General features: G+C 54.9%; 1 pseudogene; it reads right to left on the bottom strand.

Moving 5' to 3' along the window:
• LOC116585788 overlaps positions 1-22,814 on the bottom strand; it is a 73,357-nt pseudogene extending 50,543 nt beyond the window's left edge.
• Positions 22,815-26,102: the final 3,288 nt, after the last annotated feature.

The raw sequence follows: 26,102 nt of genomic DNA, 5'->3' as shown, positions 1-26,102 counted from the left end.
CCAAGGAGCAGGGCCTGGAGCCTGGGTCCCCCCCGTGGCCCGCCCATGGCAGTAGGTGCTGCACGGACCAGCCACGCTCAGCAGTGCACAGCCCGCAGGAAGGCTCCCCACCAAGCGGACCAAGGACGGGTCTGTTGTAAAAACAAAGTGTGGGTCCACGAGTGCATGAAGGGATGATGCCCTGCGGGGCATCCAGGCGTCCAGGGAAGGACAGGTATCACCCTGGTCCCGGGTCTCTGCTGATCTGGCTCCCGGGATCGCATGTGGATGCCACTGTCCCCAGCAAGAGCGTCTGTAACCATTAGTCAGCCACCAACAAGATGAGCTTGTGAGGACAAAACCCGCTCTTTAGCTGTTTTGTTTTCTTTACAAACATCTCACGTGAGACCACCATGTCCTCAATACTGAGGTCAATTATGTATTAAAGCCAAGGGTTTCCTATGACTGAAACCAGAAGGATGGGTGGGCTTGTCCCACACCGAATGTCTGTGTCTCGCGGTGTCCTCTGCCCCCGCTCTGGTCTCCGCTCCTCCCTTCTGCCCCAAGACAAGTAGCCCCCTGTCCCGGGAACCCCGTCCACCACCGGGATCCCACCCCTGCCGCTGAGACCACAGATGCATGTCACGGTGAGATCACCATGGTTTGCTCTGGGCTACCCTAGAGACAGAGTTTGGGACTGAATACCGGTTCTTTCGGGATCTTCCCCTTGAAACCAGGAAAGTGAGTAAATGCATGGGAGTTCCCGATTGGTAAGGTGGAGCTGGCAAGGCTGGCAGCGAGGCCCAGGCACCAGCCCCTAGTGACCTGCCCTCCCGTGTCCCCCATGGTAGATGGCGCGGACCACCATGCATCTGGTCTCTCCACGATGCTGATGACAGGAGGGTCTCTACTCTGTCCTGTGGAACAAAACAGCATGGTGAACCCTGTCTGAGAACAGACACCTCTGCCATGTTCAGTGTCCTCCAAGGGCAGCGTGAGGCAACAACAAGCCCACGTCCCCTGAGCCCCATCTGGAGTGGTCCTGGCCGGCTCCCCCATGGGCCTTGTTTCCACATCTCACAGAAGGCATGACCCCTACCCCAGTGCTGCCCACGCAGTGCAAGGAGCACAGGGTCCTGCCCACTCCCACCACCTCCCCACGCAGTCTCACTCCCCCTGGCCCAGACCCCCTCTGTGACTGCAAGGAGCCAAGTCCTCTGTTCCCTAACCAGGACACAGAAGCTCGTAAACTTTCCCCATTTTACGTTGTGCACTTAAGAAAGGACAAATTACTGAAATGTGCCGGCAGTCTCTAATGACAAGATTCGCGTTTAATTTTATTTCATGCTTGAAATGCTTCCCTCGTCCCCATGTTCATGTCCCTCAAAATTCATACGCGGAAGCCTCACCCAGTGGGACGATGTGAAGACAGCCACAGGCGGACCCCGTGATGGGATGAGTAAGATGGGCTGAGGGCCCCTGCCGGCATAGACACAGCCTGGTGCATCTGCCCGCCGCCTCACCCGACACGAAACGGGCTCCGGATCTGCACCTGCAGCGGCCGGAGCCTGAGACATGCTAGTCTCCTATGTGCATGCCAGCCAGTCGGGGTGGCTTGTCAGAGTGGCCCAGACTAACCTGCAGCCCAAGATTGTGCTCCTGGGTTCAGACATGAGGCTCCAAACGAATAATGTAAAGTGGGCAAGTGCTTTGAGGGGTGCCCAAGTAGCTTCTGTTACTAACAAACCTTGCATAATCAATACTTCATGAAAGGAAATGCATAATTTGTAAAAATAAATAGACTATCAGAATACTTTCAAACACATACACCTTTGTAGGAATTAAACTGTTTAGGATGGAAATGTCTATATTTAGGAGGAGGTGGGCACAAGATACCCCAGAAAATCAGTGAGTACTCTTGGCAGCTCTCTTCTCTCCTTTTTTGTCCTAAATCTTCACTAATGACCCCATTGCAGGAAGAACCAGTCTCTGAGCTTGGAGGGCATCTGTGCAGCCCAAGACCGCAGGTGCCGGATGCAGAGACCCCAGCCGCCTCCCAGGTCCAGGGGGGCAGAGCCTGGCACAGACACCCTCATGCGCCCTCTCCAGCCCCCTGCACCCCCCGCGGCCTCTGAGTGTGTTATGGGAAAGACACAATTCCGTGCATCATCCTGGGACTCTGGGAGATGAGACTGGCCACCAAGCGCTGGGGGACCTCGTCCTTAAGGGCTTGGGGAGCACACTGCAGGGCAGGTGCCGCTCTGCTGGGCCCCAGGCCTGTGACCTCAGGAGTTCTCACTATGGGATGCGAACAAGGGGCAGCAGGAAGGAGGCAGAAACCTGCACAACAGACAGGGGCTCCAAGGACCATGCTGGGCTTGCAGAGTCTCTCCCGGACCCAGAGGGACAGGGACACCCCACAAAAGCAAGGGCACAGGGCACGTGTGAGTCCAAACCTCATGACTCTCGTTCTTACCCCCGAAGCCAGCACTGCCCTCCCTTGCTGAGGCAGCATGGCCCTGCTCACGGACTCTGTGCCCCAAGGTGACTCACAGGGCTCCGGACACAGGCTGCCGTGGAGCACATCTGAAGCTGGCCCTGCACACAACACTGGGCAGACGCCAGGTGGCTGAGATCTCCACTCCCAGCTGGTCCACCCCAGGTGGCCTCATCCCAAAGTCACAAACCCCGGGCCGGTGTCTGCCCTTTTGGCCACAGGCTGCCCCAGGGAGGTTCCAGGACCCCCTCCTCAGCTCCTTAGCTATCCAGAGGGTCCCAGGGAGCTCAGGTAAGCACGGCCTTTACCGGTTCACTCAAGGGTACAGACCAGTAGCCCAAAGGAGAGACGTGAGGGGTGAGGCCCACAACAAACATGCGTCTGTCCTCGTGGCTTGTGTGGCCGGCCCATGGCACACAGGGACCTTTGAGCTCCCCATCTGGAAGCTCTCGGAACCAGTGCTTCTGGGATTTTACGGAAGTGTCGTCACAGAGGCAGAGAGGCGGAAACCCTGGCCGTGGGCATCTTATCACCCTCCCAGCCCTTCCCTTGTCCAGAGGCCGGGCTGGGTGCCCCAGATCCTCCAACCCTCCGGTCCCACGGCGGGTGAGCACACACTTGCGGAAGAGCCGCACGTCCACTGTCTCTGAAGAGCCCTTGTTCAGTACACGGACGCTGGAGTCTTCCTACCCTGGGGCCACAAACCGTGTGGGCCCCGGGGTCACTGAGGATGGCCATGGAGCTGTTTTGGGATCCTGATGTGCCTGACCCATTTACCGAAACCCAGTCACCAGGAATGAAGTTGGCCAATGTTCCTCACTCGGCGCGTCCCAGCCCGGCTAGGCCCAGGTGTCCGGGTCTGCAGGCCAGTCTCTGCTTCCCACGGCTTCCTTTCGGCAGTGGCTGGAAATTGTGAGAACCATTGCCATAAGGATGCCTGTGCGATAGTCTCAGCTTTGCACAAACAGTGCACACGCGTCCCCTCCGTGCTGACGAGCACATGGCTTCCATGAGGACTTCAGGATCCGCAGAAGGGCCTCAGCCTTGCTCTTATAGACCCACATGGCCATGCACACATCTGTCCGCAAACACGGCCGACTCCTTCCTACCCAGAACCTCCAGCTGCCTCCATTTGCTCCTCCCTGAACTGAGCCCCGGTACCCTACTCTGGAGCTTCTCCTGAGCCAGACTCAAGCGGCACAGACATGCAGGGTGCCCTGGCCTTGCTCCCATACCCCATCAGACCACTACAGGCCACAGCATGACCATCAGGTGTGCATGTCCAGGACCTCCATGTGTCCTCGACTGTGCCCCGTCCAGTCTCCAGTCCTGTATGGGGGGCTTCATGGAAGGACTCAGAAGGATAGTGATCTTGGACACAGCTGTACCTCAGGCTCCTGGGGCCCTCCCGGGGGTGACCAGGCCCTGGACACGGGCCTCTGGGGCCTTCCTGGGGCCAAGCCTAGACTGGACACGCCGGGGCAAGGGCCCAGCAGTGAGCGCGCCGGCAGCCCCACCTCGTGGCCTCCAGCTCCACGAAGACCCCAGCGCTGTGATAAGAACGCAAACCCCTGAGAACACAGAGCAGCATCGTGAGTTGAACTGGGGGCCGAGAAATGTAACCTGCGACAGTGATCTTTCGGCGAAACTGCAGTGAGCTGATGGTCGGCTGGGAAAACACTGTCCTCTATCAACGAACATGATATCGGACACAGTGAGAGAAATATTCTCCAAATAAGTATTTGTAAACAGTTAACAAGCCAGCCTCAAAATGCTCCCGTTGATGCTAAAACGCCCACGACATGTCATCCACAGCCCCAGATAAAACCTGACGGGTTGCGTCCTCGTGGGCGATCACTGTGCTGACTCCAAGTCCAGCAGGCGCGGGTCCAGCCCTCCGACAGGCGGTGGCGTATGGCACTCCAGCGAAGCAGCAGAGATCACAAGCTCCAATGTGTGGACTGTGACTTCCACAGCTGACTGTGTGTATGACGGTCCATGGGCTCCTCCCACCCATGACAACTCAGCCACCACAGCCACGTGACTCCTAACTTGTGTTACTGTGGTTTTATACAGGTGGGGCCTTAATGACTATCAGATAGAAGGGCAGATTAGTTAACCCACAGGACAGCTGTTGAACAGCACGGGGACTGCAGGCTCATGTGGGCGAGACGAGCCCGCCTTCCCCGCAGCGCCTGAAACGCGTGTCTGGTGTCCTTTCCTGCCATCGTCCAGACACAGGGCACTCAGCACAGCGTGGCATGTCAGGGGTCCCCATGACGGACGACTTCCCAAGCTCCTGCACGTGGCAGGCATGGCGAGGGAAGGGGTGCGTGCAGACCCATGTTCTCTGAGTCCAGTGCTCGCCTCAGGCTTCCTGTTGCCTGCGCCGCATTAGGCGCTTTCTTAGGGGCACGGGGGTCTGTGAGGGATATTGGTGCAACTTTCCACATGGTCATGAAGCCCCAAGTCCAGTGGAATTGGGAGAAGTGGGGCCCAGCAGAGGTGGGATGGGGGCTGTCAGTGTGAGAGTCCTCCCACTTCTAAGGAGTCTGTAGACAGCCCCAACCGGACTGCGGGGATGCAGGAGCCTGCTGGGGACAGAGTGCGTCCCCAGGGTGGGGCAGCCAGAGGCACCTCCAACCTTCTGCTCAAGGCAAATGCCTTCAATGTGTTTGGTGCCTTTTTTTTTTTTTTTTTAGCCAAACAGATGCAGAGCTTGAGGTGTGGCCATTGCAAGCACCCAAACCAATCCTGATCACACTTGACACTGCAGCACCGCTTGTCCCAGACACACACCATGCCCAGGAAAAGGAACAAGTGATTTCTCCCAAAGACAGTTTTTCAAATAGTCAAGCAGGTGAAATGGAGAGTCTCGTGGGTAGAGATCCTGAATTACTCTTCAGACAGGACCGACTTGCAACCCGTCCACCTTCTAGAACCACAGCTCCCTTCTCGGGACTCAGGAGGAAACACGGCACATGCCTTGCCTGGCTCTCAGGGCTGCCACGCTGCTGTCTGTTTCTGTGGCTGTGGACAGCAGCTTCCCAGGGCCAGAGATGGTATTTACTAGTTACTCACCCTACAGGAGGTCCTGGCCTCTCTGGAGGAAGGGGAAGAGGCTGTGTGCACAGGCCACCGCCAGCGTGACACCCAGGACGGCAAGTGCTCTCCTTCTGACGGCGGAACCAGCGGAAAACAAGTGGCCCATCAAGGCGACGTCCACACGAGCTGCTTCTCTGGGACCTTGAGAGCGGGACACTCTGTCATTGGGCTCTTCACTACGTGTCTAGCACCGCACTCAGCGTCCCCCCAGCTGGGTCTGAGGCCCAAAGACTCTGACCTGCCTCCTGGATGGCTGCTGCCACCCTATAAACCCTCCTGCAGTTCCATGCCCACTCGAGCGTCAGCAGCCAGGGCGGCTCCCATGCCCTTGGGCGGGCACCAAGCCTGCGGGATGCCGTCACGAGCAAGCGTCCCCCGTCCAGGTCCTCATGGGCCCAGTGAGATTATACTGGTTGTGTTGACACAAAGTTAACGGTTCAGCCAGGATCAAAACACACCAGGTCTTCTTGTGAAGGACAAGTTCTGGTCATTGGTGTGTTTTGTCTGAAGCGATGGCACTGGGTGGCCCTACGATCACCATGCTGGAAGTGGACACCACCTGTCCTGTGGTCCTGTCCAACCTCTCTTACCTGACGGGTCCAGGTCATGGGGTTTGGGAGAACCTTGTCCTCAAGGTACAGGAAGCCCTTGGTGACAAAATCCAGGAAGAGCTCAGAGCTCCCATGGATGCTAGCCATGGGGGTGGGTTCCATGCTGGGCCCTCACGGGATTGGGTGGGAGACACAGGGTCCTGGAGTGCAGGGCAGGCTCGTGTGGGGCAAGGGGACCAGGAGTTTTCTCCCATGTTGGCTTTTTGCTGAAATGCCCAGGACTCTCCCAACAAAAATACATTTCAGTCCCTCTCTGAAGCTCCAAGGACAGGACGAGGCCAGCTGGAAGTGGATGTGGACGCGGATGTGGACCTAAATCATCACAAACAGAACGTGATCAATGCCAGGGAGGCAGGTCAGAGCAGAGCCTGTGGGCCCACGTGCATTTGTCCTGCAGGTGGCTCTGACCGGTGGTGAAGCCCAGATGGAAGCCTCGGGGCACAGGGACATGTGGTCAGGGGGCTGTGTGGCTTCAGGGTGTAGGAGGCAGATGGGAAGGGTCTGGGAAACTGGCCTTCTCGCCGTCACCGTCGGCACCATTGCCTGTGTGCAGAGGAGTGACTGAGGTCTCTGGGCTCACACAGGAACGAGGGTCTGCACTGCCACCTGTGTCCTGGGGACCTGTGCTCCTCAGTGGCTGGGAGGGACACCCAGTGGGCCAGTCCAAAGGGGACAGCTAGTGGTATGTGCAGCTTAGGCTCTTGTCTTAGAGACAATGGTAGGGAGGTTTGGGGGGACAGCGACACGGGGCTCTGGGACTTCCGGTGCCAGCTAGAGGGGGACACGCAGGAGACTGGTGGCTCGCGGGAGGCTCTGAAGCATGGACCTGGGCCCTGGGGGCTTGGGGGATGACACTAGGGCCTCAGCAGGTCAGAGAGGAAAGCCTGGAGTTCAGAACTGGTGGGCTCCTTCACTCATCCTTTCCACTGCTGGTTCACTGGCTCCACACACAGATGCCAGGACCCCTGTCACCCCGTGACGGCTCCTGATGGACCCACTCCTTGCTCTTCCAGCATCCACATCTCAGTGGCCTCCCCATGCCCAGGGGACACAACCTGACTGTGAGGTCGGAGGGGAACCCGGGCTTTGACCCACCTCTTTCTTGCTGCGGACCCACCAGCATAACTGCTGAGACTGCGCTTATGCATCTATAAGTATATTCGGTGTGCACACACACGTGTGTGCACGCATGCACATGTACCTGCATGTATACATACACACATGAGCCTGCCCTCACACCTGCCTGTGTGCACATGTGCACACACTTGCATGCACACACACCTGCCCGTGCATGTGCACAAATGTGCAAGAACTCACCTGCCTGCACAGACTTGCATGTGCATCGTTGCACACCCCTGCCTGCATTCACAAGTGCACACACTCACACCACCTGCACATTCACGTGCACACTCTCAGACATACATGCGCACACCTGTGTGCTCTCACAGGTGCATGCCCTCACACGTGCACACACACATGCACACACACAGGCACAGAGCCACAGCACCTGGTGCGGCTCACATGCACGAATGGGAAAGATGGCTGCAGACACCCTCCTCAGCATCTTCTCCAAGCTTGTGCACCCCGTGCAGCATCCCAGACATTCCTGGTGCACGCGTGGCTGCCTCATCTGTGTCGACATCTGTCCCACGACGGTACCCGCATTGTGCCTGCAGGAAGATGGCCATGACCGAGGTGCACACGCGTGTGAGGTCTCTGACACAGTCTGCATGCCGGCCTTCGAAGAGAGGACTGCGGGTTTTGTCCTCAGAGAACTCACATCCTGAGAAATCTCCTGTACAAGTTCAAGCACTAGTTCTGGTTGATTGTTCTGGGAGTCAGGGGTCCACAAGCCGCTTGTCTGAGTGGTGAGCTCTGGGTCACCAACACTTCAGGGGATGAGTGGTCATGGATTTCCAAAGTGTTGGGCTGGAAAAGAGCGTCTTCCTTCCTACTCCGCTGGCCTCATGCCTGCTGGTCCCTGAGCTTGCGGGGAAGTGTCATGCTTCCTCTGGGTGCTCACCCCGACTCCGAGGGACACAGGCCTATGGCTGCATTCAAAGCCCGCCTGCCCCGGTGCAGCCCCCAACCCCATTTTGGCAAACCAAAGCCCACTCATGCCATTCACTCACTGTCGGCCGCATTGTCCGTCCTTCCATTTGCCCACTTGTGCACACATTCGCCTTTGTAAAGGAAAGACCGTCACTGATGGGAAGAGAACAAGGGCACTCGGGGACAGCATCCCCACATCTCGGTGTTGGGGCCGGATGCGCGGCCTCAGGCGGGCTTCCCTCAGGAGGACGAGTGGGCCTCCATCCCCATACTGCGCCGTCAGTGACACCAGGGGCTGGTGGGAAGTGCGTGGGCATCCCTGACCACCATCTGACTCTGAGGTCAACCTACAGTCATCTTAATGAGCCCCTTTTTAAGAAGAAAATGAAATCTGGGATCCAAACTCAGCTAACTTTCCTTATAAATTAGAGTCTTCATCCAGGCTTCGCCCGCAGCTCTCCTGACAAGTTGTGGCTGTCCGCCCGGCCGGATGCTTGCAGGAGGTCTGCAATGTCCAGAATTCAGCCTGGCACCAGCCACCCCAGCTCCCTGGGGCCACACTGATCACACACCGCAGGCTCCGAGCAGGAGGGGGGGACCTGTGGCACCTGGGCTGGCTCTCGGGCCGGAGACTCACGCTATGGCAGAGATTCCCAGATTCCCAAATCTGGGAATCACGGGGGATCTGAGCACCAGCCGCCCTCTGGCTGCATCCCTGGATGTGAGATGGAGCACGGGAGAGGCTGAGACATGGTTACGAACTCATGACGTCAGCAGACAGCTCGCACGGCTGCGGGCAGGGCACGGTCTCGGCAGCTCACCCTCCGTGTGCAGGGGCGGCAGGTTCTGCCATCGGACGCCAGTGACTTCCGCCGTGTGGCAGGAGACCTTGTGTTTGCACGGACGGCCCATGGAGGGAGGAGGGGAATCCCTGGCTGTCTGAGCCTTCTAGCAGTTTCCAGTTCATGGTCATCCCTCCTCCACTCTCCCGGGATTCAGAGCATCACCAGATTAAACAAAAACATCGGAATTTCACGGACCGGGACGGGCACTCCCCGCGTCTCGCACTGACTCCTGACTGTCCTGGGGCAGCTTTCGAACAGAGGCTTATGGAGATAAGACTCAGGAGGGCACATAATTGCTTTTACTATCTTAGTAAATTTAAATTCCTTCAAGGCCTCAGAGAAATCCTAGTGGATGTGAGGAGGGTTTGCTAGCTCTTCCATCATCCGTGGTTTGGCGTTGTGCGTATGCACTGGTGTACAGCAAGCTTAAACCGAATGCTATGCCATTCCTGGAAGGCTGTGCCATTCAAGTAACTGCATAAAGGCAACCTAGGAAAGGGAGTTGTTTGGAAGGTTTTAAAAAAATGTGTCATTTTAAGGAAGAAATCAAGAATACATTTCGGCACGTGTTAGAGGAACACGACATGCAGGAGCCTTTCCAAAGTCAGTCTGCACCAAGCCAAGAGCGGCTCTTGGGAAAGGCATCCAGCCCCTTTCCAGTGGCCCTTCAGACCCCAGGGCTAGCATCTGCTGTCAGTGTTCACAAGAGTATTCTAGAACATCAGTAACACGAGGTGGCACCCCCAGTTTTCCACCAAGCTCAGGCCGCAGTCAGTTTGGGGAGAACGAGGGATTGGTGGAAGGTGGAGATGCGCTCGTCAGCGTGACGTCATTCTCAAGGTGTCTGGAAGGTAACGGGACAACCCAGTGTGCCACAGCTGCGTGTCTGAGCCCCACGAGGACTGGTCCAGGGGACTCATGCATCCCAAGTCTCTTGGTTTGTGTGGCTTTGTTACCACACTGATAACTGCACGGCTGATCCCCACGCCCTGTGCTCGCCGTGGTGACAACACAGGTCCCCCCGCCTCCACTCCCGGAGCACGGCGTGTTTGTCCCTGTCACACACTGAGTGCATTTATTCAAAGCTGGAATGACAGCTGGATGCATCCCAGGGTCCTCCCCAGTCCCAGACCCTCCACGCGATGAGCTCGGAATGATTCCATCCCGAGAAGATGTCCTGTCATCCCAACAGTGGGCAGGGACCCAGGGGCCTCTGACAGTCACACCGTCCCCTCATTAATGCAGCAGAACAGAGACTCGGTTTTGCTTCCTGAGGGGAAACCAACGCCTGCATTGGCTGGAGGTTGCTAAGAGGGTGATCCCTAAAATGGCTTGCAGTGTCTGCTTCCCAGTGCGGTCCTTACCCCAACAGAGGGGACAAACGGACGACATCCTTGTGTTGATGACGCGGTAACATGCAGGGCAGCACAGTGACAAGCGGGGGCCAATCGGAGCACCTGTCATTGTCACTCTCGAGGAAGGGTGGCAAACGCAGGCCAGGTCATGGCTGATGGTGGAGGAAGACCTGTTGAGGAGACTTCCTCACGAGTGGCTTGTTCCCCTGTTGGGCTGAGCTCTCCTCATGCTTCTGCAGAGACGGGACACAGAGCACCTTCCCTGGGGAAGGAACAGAAAAACATTGGGGTTTTATTTATTTATTTTTATTTTTTATCTTTTAAATTCTATTTCCAGTGCTCCAGCACTCACTGTGCACCACGCCCAGCGCTCTGTGCAATACGGGCCCCCTTAGGACCCTCTGCCAGCACTGGGAATTTTCTTTTTTTAAGATTTTATTTATTTATTTGACATACAGAGATCACAAGCAAGCAGAGAGGCAGGCAGAGAGAGAGGGAGAAGCAGGCTCCCCGCTGAGCAGAGAGCCTGATGCAGGGCTCAATCCCAGGACCCTGAGATCATGACCCGAGCCGAAGGCAGAGGCTTTAACCCACTGAGCCACCCAGGCACCCCTAACATTGGGATTTTAAAGAACTGTCATGTGGGTCAATGCAGCGGCTCAGCCAGGTTGGGAGTGAGCAGCTCCTGCAAAGGGCTCGGGAATCCAAGCGTACTGGAGCTCGGGGCTTCGGTCTCCGAGGTTGTTGCTCCAACCTGAGCAGCGAAGGTCAATAAACACCATTGAGTGATTTCCAGGGAAAACACATCCATTTCCCCAGCTCACTCCTGATGTGCAAGCACACAGCAGTTCCTCGGGCAACGTGGTGAGGCATTTCTTCCCTTTGAGCTGGAGGCATCACTCACACGTGGGTAAATCAGCCAATTCAGTCAATTAAGGTAAACAGCAGAACACAAGTGGTGTGTTCAATGTCATTATGACACACCTTCAGTCCAAGAGCTCCTGTCCTCTTTCTAGCTGGACTCAGGCTGCGTGTGTGGTGACAGTAAAAAAACCCACAAAGGTCATAAAAAAAGGTCTGACAATCCTGTCGAAACTTCTTACATTGACTCATAAAATAAATAGCACTCTTGTTCCTGGATCCAAACGACAAGCACTGCACACGCCTTCACCCCCGGTTTCTGAGCTCGACGGATGGGAACAGAGGTAAGGTGTTCTCCCCGCACTGACCCAATGTGCTGTCGGGTCAGGAAGACAACGGGGGGACATTTCTGTGGAGTGTGATAGATCCCTGTGAAAATCCTGGATGGGGATCGTGGGAACACAGAAGTGCAGAAGAGGTAACAGCAGGTGTGATGAGGAAAACCTGCTGCGGAAGAGGACGTGTGAGTGGGAAGCCGACTGGGACAGAGAGAGAAAGAGAGAGAGAGATTCTGGTTAAAGGGCGCGGCAGGACGGCTCACGGAGAAGTCGGTTTTGTTTCTTGTTCTGTCCATGGTGCCGAGAAAAGGTGGGTACATGTGAGCCCTTGACAGTGTGAATGAGCGGATGGAGGGAGGGAGGGGAGGAGGGATGGGGGATGAGTGGACGGAAGGAGGGGTGGGGGAGGGACAAGTGGAATCAGTGGGTGTGGGGACGAACAAGTGAGCAAGAGAAGGACAGATCTAAGGTGCTGTGTCGTTCAGAGAAGGGACCACAGGGAATGACCAGGAGAGCAGTATGTGAAATGAAGCTTGAAGGGAAAATTAGGAGCAGATTGTAAAGGATCGCACATCTTTTCATGTGCAATCCATAGAAGGATTCAGTAAAGATCCAAGTGTGAAGCTGAGGAGGAAGGAAGGTCCAGTGTCTCTCCCCAGGGTCATCAGGGCAAGTCAGCACGGAGGAGAGGTTTGAACAACAGAAACGTATTCCTGGCGGAGCTGCCGGTGGGGTGGCTGAGACCCCTGAGATCCAGGGCGGCAGAGACCCTGGTGTCCGAGATCTGGGTGTGGGCAGGCGGGTTTCCCTGGAGGCCTCTCTACAGGGTCGGGCCAGCCCCTCCACTGTTCTCGCATAGCGGTCCCTCCCTGCATGTGTGACCCAGTCAGCAAGTGCTGTCAGGACATGGTCCCACTGGAATTCGGCCCATTCTGAAGCCCTCACTCAAGTTCCTCTTGAAGGACCCCATCTCCAGGTGCACCCGAAGGGCAGAGGTTAGGGCTCTGGCTGGTGGATTTTGAGGGCACACAGGCTAGCGCACAGCAGGCTGAAAGAAGCGGCGGCAAGACTGCCCCTCCCCTGGGACCCAGTACAGGACCGCTGCAGAACTCCCTTCTCTCCTGACGGTGGTGAAGTCAAGCCAGCCCCTTTGGCACTCACGGCCGACCACGGGGAAACACAGCCATCGTCATCACGGGCGTGGTGAGTAAGAGACACACAAGGAGCTGCCCAGCAGGTGTGTGCACCAGGGTCCCCAGGAGGTGGAAACACACACCCCGCATTGCCCAATGCCTCCCCTTGGTTTCAGAAGCACACGGAGCCTCATTTCACCTCCAGACATGGTTCGTGCTTGGACCGTGTGGCTTTTTGCGACCCATTAGGTTCTCTTGCCATGTGACGTCCACATAGCATTGACAGGCGTCCATGCAGGACAGCAGGATGGAATCCGGATTCAGGCAAGCCCCCTTCTGCCACAGTAACGAGTAGCCACATTGCAACTGCTGTCAACAAGGCCATAGAGTCCGTGTGGCTCTGCCCTCACGGTCATCCAGGGATCCAGGCTGTCAGGACGGGCACCCGACTCCTGCCACTCTCTCCTACAAGCGACACACCCACCCCAGCCGGTCCATGAACTCCCCGCCCCCTCCAGCTGCCGAAAGCCACCCGGCTGCTCTCATGTCCCTCAGGACCAAGGGCTTCCTGGCCTCTTTCTCCACCAGAGCACGGCTTGGTGCTGCTCCATCTGACTCCAGCCACACACGGGCCCGGGGGGAACAAGCCTGTAGGGGATATCCCTGAGTCTCCATTCTGGCTGAGGCTGGGGCCTCCACAACCTGGGGTCCCATCAGGCGAGACCCCACAGGGCCACTTAGTGCAAACAGGAGTGCCCAGGTGGACACAGGGCTGAGGTCTTCTCACATGCACCCCAGGCTCCTGGGTTCATGGGAGGAGTCTTTGATGTGCGTGTGCCCGAGGTCCTCGCTGCCTGCCTGTCCACAAGAGCTGCTGTATCTGCTCCTCTTGGGGTCTCCGGGACAGTGGTTGACTTGAACTCCCAGGTATCTCCAGACCTAGCCCACACGGGGGGATCGGGAAGGACCGCTATGCAGGCTCAGCTCTGGGGGAGAACAGTGGCCAGGACTTGGGGTGCATGCTGCTTTGGGAGGGCTTCTACCAACTGGCCCTGTGCCCCACTCCCCTCAGGGGCCCGGATGTGCTGCCCTCCCCACTGCAAACCAGGAGGAAGAAAGTGTTTGTCGACCAGCAAGGGAAAAGCCAGTCACTTCAAGGTGTGCAAATTGGCTGGGTTGGGACAAAGGGGCAGGAAAAGGAGACCTTCCAAAGGGCTTCTCTTTTTACCTGGATTGCTTAAAAATTTAGCCACGAGGGTGTGTATTAGAAAACCATCTCTATTTTTGTAAACAGTAAAAGGGATTTCAGAAAGATCTCCTGTAGGCTTGGTCGTTAATGACTGACTTGCTGAGACATGAAGACTTGACATGGAACCAATACTTGGTTCTTGCTAAAACCCCCGAGTCCGTTTGCACCTTTCACAGAAGCACAGGTTGGCTCCCTCAGGACTGAAGAGACGCATTTCTCTTGGTGTGCGTGGCTGATCTCATGCCGTGTGGTGGGGGACGTTCTTTCTCGGAGACACACGCAAGCTTGGGTCAAGATATTTTGGGATTTTACCTAATAGCCAATCAAAACATCGTGTGTGTTATGGAACCCAGGAGTTTCCCTGCTGGTTTTTAGTAATATTTCACAAAGGAGTTTTCTGAGTGTGAGAAATGTAGGACAGAACACGGAGGGAAGGAAAGTCTTCATCCAGCAGGGAGGGCGCCTTGCCTCGCCCGGTGGTCAGGTGTGTGTTTCCTTGTTCGTGGGTAGGACACACAGCGCAGGCTCAGGGCTCACGCTCCGTGAGCAGAGACAGCCTCTGAGATGACCAGTGTCTGTGGGTTCTGCACACGTCCATCCTGCGACCTCCGCAGAGCGTCCCTGTCCAGCTGCCTGCACATGTGAGGGCCAGCCGTGACTGCCATGTCCTTGCCAGCTGCCGAAATTGGCAGATTGCACAGGGTGGAAAGTCATCCTATCCCCGGACAAGCATGTGACATTGCAGTGTCTGTGGACAGCACTCGCGTAGGCCTCCAGGGGCTCCTTGTGCCAGGAGCAGCGCTGCAGGGGAACCAGGGTGGTCATGGGCACAGTGCAGGCCGCCATCTTCAGGCGCTGCATGCTGGGGTCCGGGTCCTGAGCTCCTGCTGTCTGTGAGACGGGGGCTTGCTCATGCACCTGCCACTCCAGGAACTCGGGGGCTTCTGTGTTCCAGGATGTTAAGTTTCACCCATGCCTGGAGGATCTCAGCCAACGCCATTGCCTGGTTTTAGAAGATTCATCCAACCTTCTTCCAGACTCCTGGGGTGCTGGCTTCCCTTCTGCCCCTCCTCCTGCCGGTCTCCTGCCGATCTCGTGGCCGCTGTCCGCCTGGCTGGAGAGCTGGTCTGGGGTGCGCCGGCCATACATACCTCCGTGGGCTGCTCTCTTACTGACACTGTGAGTTTTCTGTTTAGTGAACATATTTTTTTTTTTTTTTATGAAGAGCTCAAAAGCAATTAATGTAAAATATTCAGATTACAGATGAACTCAATCTCTTCTCGCTGCCCAATGATACATGATCGATCCTGGACACAACCACACTTCCCTGTCACATCGTGTACTTCCTTACAGTGAAAATCATCAACTTTGTACATCTGTCAAAAATTACATATCATTGTTTACTTGGATCTTTTCATTCTAGACATTGTATAAGGAACGGCTTCCAGATGCCCTGGCCTCGTTTCATCTTTGCACTGGAGGTGTCCCACGACATTGTGTGCTTAAAGCAAATGGCGCCAAGTGAAGGGACACTAGAGGGCTGTGTCACGAGGTCACGGGGGTCAGGGAGCAGGGCACAGAGGGACTGGCCGCAGTGACAGAACAGAAGCTGAGAGGGAGGACGTGAGCACACGGGGCGTGGGGGGAGTGCAGCTGGCGTGACGCGGATGGACGCAGGCAGACGTGGACCAGGGATCAGGGAAGACGGGGAAGGTCAGATAAGCGAGAAATAATGAGAGAGATTCTTACTCAGGAAAGAGCCCCTTGTCTTTCATAGGAATTCCAAGAGTGTTCCGGGACGTTGCTTTCTTTGTTTGTTTACGGTCTGTTTGTCCTTTATGCATCATCATTCCTATGAATTTCCAGAAGCTTCCATCACGAGAGCCACTCACAGGCTCAGTGAGGCCAAGTGCCCCATGCTGCCCAGGGCTGGCTTGCATCCACCTGCAAAGTGGCACACACACCCTTCTTTTCATGCCATCAATGTGTTCCAGAACATTCTGTCTCTTCTAAGAAAACCTCTCTGAGGTCACTGCCCTTCCCACAGGTGTGTTGCCAATGCTGAGAGAGACACACATAGGAGTTTCCGAGGCTGACCCACGGTGGCCCTTACAGGAGCCTGTGGGAGGGTGCCAGGGCTGCTTCCATGCCCTTTGGCCAGCATCTGTGTGCACGTGAAGAGCCAGGGAGGGGACAGACATCTTGGCCGCTGCAGAGTGCTCACAGCTGACTCACTCTCTGAGGCCTCCGGGGTCAGAGGCTGCCCCGCGGCTTTGCCCACGCCTCCGTCGCACTCCGTGAGTTCTTGCTTGACTTAGGCGTCCCTGACGCTTTTCAGCAAGGTGGGCACCGGTCTAGTCCCGTTTGGGAGAAGACGCTGTTCCCTGCGCTGACCGGCCGACCCGGGCCGACCCCGGAGCAGCCAGGCCTGGGCAGACTGACTCCTCTCCCTCCTCGTCTGCCTTTGGTCCAGAAACACCACAAGACAGACTGTGCACCTCCGCCTGCGAGGCAGAGTGGGCCCCACGCTGAACGGCTGGCGCCCTGGGGCTGGGGGTCTCATGCCGCTGCTGCTGCGGGCCGGCACCTCTTCCCGCTGGTGACCCCGCGAGCGCATCTGGGACCCCTGGGGTGCAGCGCCTGACGGAGCTCCCCGTTCTCACGCTCGGGAACGGACGACAGCCAGCTGTGCATGCCCAGTTCTCGGCGACTGTCCTGATGGCCATGGCAGTGCCGGCATGTAGTGGGAGTAAGGTGTTGGCCCAGATGGGGTCTGTCCTTCCTCCGGCGGGCTGGCCCGGGCAAGGCTGCCCTTTCTGGCCACGTGAGCTCTGGCGAACAGCCCGGCTCCTTAGCTGTCCTGAGGCTCCTCCGGTTCTCGCCCCCACAGCTGCCCTCCTGCGCTCGCAACATGCCCAGAGCGCCGGGCTGCCTCCCCCGGCTGCCGCCCTCCGCACACCCCATCTCTGCGACCCTTGGTCCCCTGACAAGCGCGTGGAGGCTGCTTTCCCGGCTCCAGCTCAGGGATCTGCACTCCAGGGTTCCCAGCTGGCTCTCAGCGGGCAGCCCTTGCAGGAGGAGGGCGGAGCCTCTGCAAACCCCTGGGGATCCCCCAGACGGGACAGGGGGCTCCGGCTCCACGTCCACCCGTCTGTCCACCCATCCAGGGGCTTGCGGTCCCTCCAGATTCACGCAGCATGTCCTCCCCCGTTGGCAGAGGCTCACCGACAGGGCCGCGCCCACCGCTCCACTGCTCTCTTGCCCTCAGGTGCGCTGCTGCCCTTCCTGTCGCCTCCACGCACGCGCACCTGTTGGAGGAGCAGCTCTGTCCTCCCCACCGGGTGCGGGGCAGTCCCCAGAGGAAGGGTTTGGTCACCTGAGACTTGTGCTCAGAATTCATGGCGGGATCCTGCTGAATGAAGTGGTGAATGAATGTGGGGTCCTGAGGCATCACAATGCCCAAATGCTCAGCAGCCTGCGTTGCCCTCGCTCCCGGGCCCCTCCCTTGCTTCCCTGCCCATCTGGGGTCCGCAGACCCTGAGCCACCGGAAGGCCCCCACATGCTTCCTGCCCTTCTCAAGACCTGCTCTTCCCAGATCTGCTTCTTGGGGGCCTGGGCCTCCCTGCTCCCCCATCCCCCTGAGGGCACAGCACAGGGCAGACTCCCTGAGACACCAGGGCCAGAAGACTCTGGCACACTGTTAACCATGCCGAGGGCACCTCTGTGTCCCCAGCCCCGAGTGTGTCCACACACGCACATGTCAGGAAATGCTTTCTGACAAAGCAGGAACGCAGCCACAGTATTTGAGCACTGAGACCCCGGCACCGGGTGCAGAGGCCCCAACGAACCCACCAGCCAGGTTCTAATGAAGCCGCCCAGACAAAAGTCGTGCCCAGACCAGATGCGGCCCATGGTCTGTGGCCTGCTGACCCCTGCTTTCAAGAACTTAAAGATTCCCATTAATTAAAAAAGCAGAGACCGCCACACCAATTATTTATATGACACCTGCCATGACCCCAAAATGCTCAGCCGTGGGTCCAGCCCCACCTTCTAGAGCTTTCCCTTTAGGGCAGGAGAGAGGCTCAGGCTGAAACTGGCATTATTTCATCTGTCTGGAGGACGGAGGATCTGAAGACAGTAAGGCGGGGCCATGGCCCAGGCCTGGGGCCCTGACCTGGTCCTTTTCAGGCGGGTCTGGGTTCACAGTGAGCTCTTACGAAGGCACAGAAAGTCCCTCATTCATCAAAGAACATTCCATAAAGCCACCAGCAAGCTTCTTGGCTCCCAGGCTTCAGTGAGGGGAGGTTTTGCACAGAAACCCCCGGATCACCTTGAAGCCATGATCTCAGCAGCCATGACGGGCAGTGGTTCTCACACATTAATCTGTAAAGTTCTCGGAATCTACCCACCACCGCATCTACAAGGGTCAGGCTCTGTTCCAGAGTGTAAGACAAGGTTAGAGCCAGACATGTCTACCTGAAGGAACACGGCAATGCTGGTTTCCCCAAGGGAACATTCTGGATGGTTTTTTTTTGTTTGTTGTTGTTGTTTTATTTATTTTTATTTATTTATTTATTTATTTGGTTTGCATTTGCCTTGATTCCAATTTTAAAGGAAAAGTTTATTACAGGAGAACAGTTTTTCCCAGGATAAATATGTATTATTTAATATTCTCAAATCTGGTGTATATTTACTGTTAGGGACACATGAAAAAATGCTCCACATCACTTGGCATCAGGGAAATACAAATCAAAGCGCAGTGAGATGCCACTTCACACCAGTCAGAATGGCTAAAATTAACAAGTCAGGAAATGGCAGATGCTGGCGAGGATGTGGAGAAAGCGGAGCCCTCCTACACTGTTGGTGTGAATGTAAGCTGGTGCAGCCATTCTGGAAAACAGCATGCAGGTTCCACAAAAAGTTGAAAACAGAGCTACCCTACGACCCAGCAATTGTACTACTGGGTGTTTACTCTAAAGATACAAATGCAGTGATCCGAAGGGACACGTGCACCTGATTGTTTATAGGAACAATGTCCACAATAGCCAAACTATGAAAAGAACCTACATGTCCATCAAAAGATGAATGGATAAAGATGCAGTGTATATACACAATGGAGTACCATGCAGCCATCAAAAGAAACGATATCTTGCCAATTTGCGATGACGTGGATGGAATTAGAGGGTATTATGCTGAGCTAAATAAGTCAATCAGAGAAAGATAATTATCACATGATCTCCCTGATATGAGAAAGTTGAAAAACAAAACAGAGGAGCATAAGGAAAGGAGGGAAAATAAAATGAGACAAAAACAGAGAGGGAGACAAACCAGAAGAAACTCTTAATCATAGGAAACAAACTGAGGGTTGCTGGAGGGGAGGGGTGAGGGGGTGCAGTAACTGGGGAACAGCCAGGAAGGAGGGTGCGGGATGGACAGAGCCCTGGGTGTCACCTGCAGTGGATGGACCCCCGAGCTCTACCTCTAAAGCTAGTAATGCACTCTATGTTAAGTAATTGCATTTAAATTTTAAAAATAATATATTCATTACAATAAAAATTACTGTTAAGTACTAATAAAATATATATCCTTTCCCCCCAACCAAATTCTGTATTATATTTTGTCATTGCCAAGATATAACCTTGGGAAATATTTTTAGAAACGTGGATTTGGTTTTCCTTTTGCCAGAAGCATTTCAGTTTGTTCTGCTTTAACAATAATAACATTAAGTTTATATGTGAATATTGCATTATTTGTTTCTGTGATAAACGTCTTTACTCTTACTTCACGGGGAAAGGCTGGGCCGTGATTTTGGGAGTCAGAAGAAGACGTGACAATGCCCTCCCGGTCCTCTTTGCCTCAGCGACTTGGTTCTGTCTGTGTTGTGGCCCCTCGTCTTCAGGTGGAGAAGAGAAGAGCTGGGCGGGGCAGGAGCCGGTGGGCTGTTGGGGAGCTTACAGCTGTGCTGTCCCCATCAGGAAAACACCAGCCCCCTGCAGCACTGCGGCACTCCAGCACGCCAAGTGGTCCGTGAAGACCGCGTCTAGCTCTGGGCGGTTGCTGTTTTATGACAAGAGGGACTCTTGGATCAAGTTCTAAGCAAAAAACAAAACCAAAACAACCTCTGGAGGCACAGCGGAGTAGCTCCTCCACGGCATTCTTTTTTATGATTTTATTTATTTGACAGAGAGAGATTACAAGTAGACAGAGAGGCAGGCAGAGAGAGAGAGGAGGAAGCAGGCTCCCTGCTGAGCAGAGAGCCCGATGTGGGACTCGATCCCAGGACCCTGAGATCATGACCTGAGCTGAAGGCAGTGGCTTAACCCACTGAGCCACCCAGGCGCCCCTCCACGGCATTCTTGATCTGACCGAGCAGACTTGGGAATGCATCCGTAACGGACCTTGGAAAGGAGCCGAATGGCCGGCCAACGCTGTTTGCCTCAACACGCGTGTGGCTGTCGCTGGAAAGGAATCAACAGGAGGACCTTATTCTTCTATTTCTCCTTCTCCTCCTTTTTACAAATCTCTTGGTACCTATCACTGCGTTGAGAGGTGGACCTGACCTTTTCTCCCTGACTCAGTTCTTTTCCTGTGTTTATTTTAACTGTGGGCTAGTCAGCACACAGTGTCCGCTGTCGCGACCCTCACCTGGGCACTGACTTGGTGCCCACCACCAGACCGTGCGCCTTGTGCCACGTCCCCACCCCCCCACCGCTGGCTGACATCTGAGGGTTTTCTGTTGTTCAGAGCCTGCTTCCTGCCTTGTTTCTCCTTCTCTCTGAACTTTCTCCCTTGATCATTTGTTCCTTAACTTCCACAAGCATCTGTTTCTCTGACTTTCTTCTCTCCACGTGATACCTTCTAGACCCACTCACGTTCTTGCAAATGGCAAGATTTCACTCTTTTTGGTGGCTGGGTAGTGTTCCATAGTGTGTCTACCCCACACCTTCTTCATCCATTCGTCGGCTGGTGGACAGTCAGCTGCTTCCATGTCTGGGCCCTTGTGGATGCCGGAGACATCAGGGTGCCTGCGTCCTTCTGAATCAGTGTTTCTGTCCTTTGGGTAGCTACCCCGTGGTGTGACTGCTGGGTCATACGGTAGCTCTACTGTTCACTTGTTTACTACCCCGGACTCCGTTTCAAGGGGGCACATTTCTGGTAGGACCTGGGACCTGGCCGACCCAGCACTTAGGGTCACCGTGCTCTAAATGGGACTGTCATCCTAAAGGGAGAGACAGTGACACTCTTGTGTCTCTATTTCAGGTTTGGGAGGATGTCTGAGCCGATGCATGTCCCAAAGCCAACAAACACATGGCGTGCCCAGCGAGAACCCGGGCTCCCCAACCACAAGCATGGAGCTCTCTGCTGACCTGCTGCCTGACTTTCCTGTCCAGAATGAGAGGAGCACACAGCATGGAGTCCTGAAAAAAACCTGCCTCTTTGTCTGCACACCCCGAAAATGGATATTTTCCTTATCTTCTGTAGGGGCGAACAAGGACACATTTGGCCAAATATTTCCTATAGCGTTTACTCGTTCTGCATTTTGGAACCCAGGTGTGTTTAGGGAAACGAGGGGATCGTGTGGTTGGCACACAGTTTCTCCAAAAGGCAGGAACAGAGTTTCGATCGGAAGCCCAAGAACTGAGCACAGAAAGACACACTGAGTAATTCCTGACTCTGGGTATATTTCCGTGTGCATGGTATGGACTTTTTCCTTAGTTATCAAGCTAAGTTTCTTGATTCACCAAAATACGAGGCTTGTGCACCTCTAAGTGGAGAGTCGAGTATCTTCCTTCCATCTTCCATAGGTTTATCAGCTGTAAGGCAACGTGCGGAGTAGTTCAATAAACTTTTCTTCATGACTTTTCCTTTTTTAAATTTCAAATGAGGAAAAAAGGATAAAAAACACATTTTTTGTCTATTTCAAAGACAAATCTACAACCTAAAGGTCTCACCTTTTCAGGTGTGACGTTCTTTTTAAGGAACTCCTTTGTCAGCATGTGTGCATAAACCCTTTCAAATTTCTGTGAAAACTTTGACCCCCAAACGGACCAACGTGCAGTGTTACTAGACTCCACTGAGCAAAGCAAGAGTCATTTCCTTGACAAACCGCGGGGACATCTGTGAGAGTGGAACATCCATGATCTGTGTCTGAGTGTCAGCAGCAGGTCAGCTCAGCCCCAAGTCCAGCCCCAGAAGAGAAACAGAAAGTAGAACAGAAAAGCCCAGACTCATGTTTCACGCGAAGCCCCTGACACGACGAGGCCATTACCTGCAGCCAGTATGCCCGTGTTCTTCTGAGACGTTGCATGAGGCTGGACGTCCACACACCTGAGCACGGGCCCCAAGGGCATGGCCCCATGGGAGCCACCCACTGCCTCCATGCCCGAGTCCTGACCACATGCCCCCTCTGCCCCCTCCAGCCGTAGGCGCCCCTCACAGCCTGGCACCCCCAATCCCTCCACAAATCTTTGCCGAATGAAGGAATCCAGTGCATTTGCCTCGAACATCCACGTTCTGCACACAGAAGCCACCAGGGAGCCTGGCTCAGGTCTCCTTGCATCTGTGGACAGAATGGGCCCCTAGGCGACATGGTGTCGTCGGAAACCTGCACAGGGCTTGCTCATCCCGGGCTGTACCCGTTAAGAGCCTACGGAGTTTTCACTGGGTGTTTCTGTCCAGCTCAGCGGTGCTCTTCCTGCGAGCCTGTGGCTCCAGCCCTGACGGTCGGCCCGCCTAGCTGGGGCTTGACCACCAGGTGCCTCTCGGACACAGAGAACTCATAGCCCATGGTACGTTCATCTCCATCAGAACCTTTACTCTGAGAGAACAAGCTCTTTGTCAATGGCCTCACCCCGGCAGTCTACACATCTGTGTGTTCCAGTGCTTGCACGTGGAGGTCATGCGTGAACCCAGGAGGCACATGGTTTGCGGGGCGAGAGAGGACAGTGGCTCTGGGCGGGATGTGTCTGGTCTCAGAGAGTTCACGGAGGGCCCTCCCCTGCCCAGCTGGGGCCCGGGATGGGGCCTCAGGGCCGTTCATCTCTGTACCTGGAAAACACAGTGGCCAGTTCTCTCAGGGGTCAAGCCTCACTCACTGTGAAGTCCGGGCTGGCACAGTGCTCTATCCCGTGTGCACTCCGCAGCTGCGAGGCCCGACGGCGGCATTCCACGGCAGTGCAGGGGACCCCCCCGCCGCCAGCACAGATGTCTGGCCTCGTTGTTGTGATTATACCTGAGACTAAGATGACATCGTGTGTCAGCTGCATCCTGATAAAAAGTAAATACTAGATAAATCCATCATCCGCCTGTCAAACCATGAGAAAACAGAGTCTGGATCCAGAGCTGAATAAATCATTTGACTTCCAAAACCGTCGTGTTGAACACATGGATGGGTGGGTTACGGGCCGTCTCTGCTGGTTCTCTTGCTCTGAGCCGAGTGTGCGTAGAGCAAGCCAGTGGTGGTAATGATCAGAACGATCAGAATGGCAGGAGCTGCCAGGTCCCTCCTGCTTGGAAGGACCCAGCCTCTTCCCTGCGCATGACCAGAGGGCTGTGCCATCGCCCAGAGTCAGGCAGGGGATTAAGACGGGCTCTCCTTGCAGACCCCACCAAACCACAGGCCTTCAGAATCACTTTCCACATGTTGTCCGCAGGGACAGAGAAGTAGGACCGATGCCTCGGGATCCACGGACACGTCCCTGATGTCCACTTTGGTCCTGGTAGGCGTCAGGAGTCAGCTGGTTCTGAAGGACCTCCACGGTGGGAACCACTGCGTGTCCACACACACAGAGCTCCACTGCAGACAGCGAGAGGCTGTCAGAAATGTGCTTGCGCAGTCAGGCCACTCATTTCAACTCAGAGACCAAACACAGCCAGATCCCCTGCTTCGATGTGGAAGTGCTGGGGCTCAGGAGGAGAGTCTGACCTGGAGACGAGAAAAATGAAGTTTATTGGAATCCCGTAGAGCTGTTCCCGATGTTCAAAAGCACTCCCTGTAGCAGGGGGTGGGGGTGTCCGCGCGGCATCCTGCCTGCCACCCTGTTCCCGCACTGAGTTCGGCTCGCTCACGCCTGGCTCCCCCCATGCCTCCTCCAGCGCCAGGACCAGCCCAGCCTCAGACCTGGGCGGAGGCTCAGTGGTCAGTTTCCTCACCAGCATGGTGAGGAAAGATGCACCTACGCCAGGTAGGACATGAGCTAAAAGGGGTCCCATGGGCCCAGCCCTCTCAGCACAGTCTCCATATCAATGAGTTTCCAATCAGAGATCTGTGGTGGGTCCTACTGATGTCTAATTAAAATGCAAAACTGAGATTTTAGGATTAACCACATCTCCTTAATAAAAATAAAATAATTTCTGACCCAGCACCCTGAGAGCCAGTCAGGAGACACCATCCATGCCCTTGACAAGCCCTGCTTCCGAACTGGGGCAGTGAGTGTCATTTTACCTGCCTGCCCCGCCCCAGTCTGCATGGGTGTCTGAGGGGTGCAGCCTGACCCGTGGGGGCAGGACAGGTGCTTCAGGAGTGCAAGGGGAAGGGCGAGGGGCACGTGGCCACTGTTCACTTCATGCAAAGAGATTCTTGCTATTTTTTAATTTAAAAAAAAGTTGTGTATCTTTTCAAAAAATTGTATGTATACAAATGTAAACTTTAATATCGAATCTTCCTGTGAAAATATTATTGTTTTCATTATGATCTAGTAAAAGTACACTTCTAAAATCTACAGTTTCGTGAAAATAAACAAAGAATAATCATGATTTCTTTTCTCTTGAGTGCAGAAGAAGGCCTCCTACGGTGGAGTGAGTTAGGCTCATTGGCATAACACGTGATAAAACTGAGACCCCGCGAGATCTGGAGAGACATCAGCCACACCTGGAGATGCTGCTGAAGCCGGGGGTCACCAGCCTGGGGTCTGGGTGTCAGCTCTGCTCCTGCTGCTGCTCACCCCAATGTAGATGGAGCATGTGCTTCAAAGGCGGGAGGACAGTCATCTCCAGAGGACGCCACCACCTGATGCTCCGTGATCCCCCTTCTCTCGGAATACTGGTTAAAGCCCCTTGCTATGCCGGGCTAACCTTCCACAGAAGCCGGGGCTATGTGAGCAGGAATTCCGTGTACCCTGCGCACTGCACCCACGCTACCTGCAGATGCCCTCTCCATATCACTGTGTCTGACAAGTGATCATCAGCACTTGATACGCTCCAAACCCAAACACCTCCTTCTTCCCGACAGACCCACAAGGGCTGGGTGGGCCATAGGGGGCGGGCGGTCATTGCCAAAGCTGGCCCTGGAGGGACGCTGAGCGGTCGGCACCGTGCGCCTGCTTTCCTGCATCTGCCTGTTCCCCTGAACTGGACAGTCCGAGGGTCACATGCCTCCTGTCCTCGCATATGTCCACGTGAGACGTGAAGTCGTGATCTAGGACCACAGTCGGCCTCCGTGTGATTCAGGAGTCCATGAGTCGCTTTTAATGACAAAAGCAGAAAGAGGACCTTCTTAGAAGTGGCAAACAGTACAGAAACCCAGGAAACTATAATAAAGGTTGTATTTCATGAATTTGGAAAGTCATTTAAATTAGCACTTAAATGATATGTTATTTAATTTTATAATAATTTATAAAATTTCAGGATTAAAATTAAGTATTCAAAATTATTTTTCTTTCCAACCTATTTCTCCTACTCATTTCTCAAATCAAAACCTTACTGAACCCCTCCTCGAGAAAAAGAGGACGTTAATGACCCAGTGCTGATGAAACACTTTCCTTGCATGAGAGACTCCAAGCGACGGCTCTCATGATCTTACTGCATGTTTTATGGGAACGCGGCCCAGCTGTCAGCAATGGGGGAGGCGGAGCATGTGGTGCGGAGTCCGTTCTCAGGGCTCGGAGAATCCCCAGTGGCCCACCTGGTCTGCCTGAGCAGCACCCCGGCCTGTCAGCTCTATGAATGACCCATCGCTGCAAACTGGTGACGTATTTTATTGGTATCACAACTATAGGCTTATTATAAAATCACAGAGTTGCAACATTTGCAGGGAAAAGTCATTTCTTTTTTTTTAATTATAAATTTATTTATTTTC

This window comes from Mustela erminea, chromosome 3 (assembly GCF_009829155.1).
Source record: "Mustela erminea isolate mMusErm1 chromosome 3, mMusErm1.Pri, whole genome shotgun sequence".
Lineage (NCBI taxonomy): Eukaryota > Metazoa > Chordata > Mammalia > Carnivora > Mustelidae > Mustela > Mustela erminea.
The sequence above is the reverse complement of the archived record's forward strand: the minus strand, read 5'-3'. Positions and strand labels throughout refer to the sequence as shown.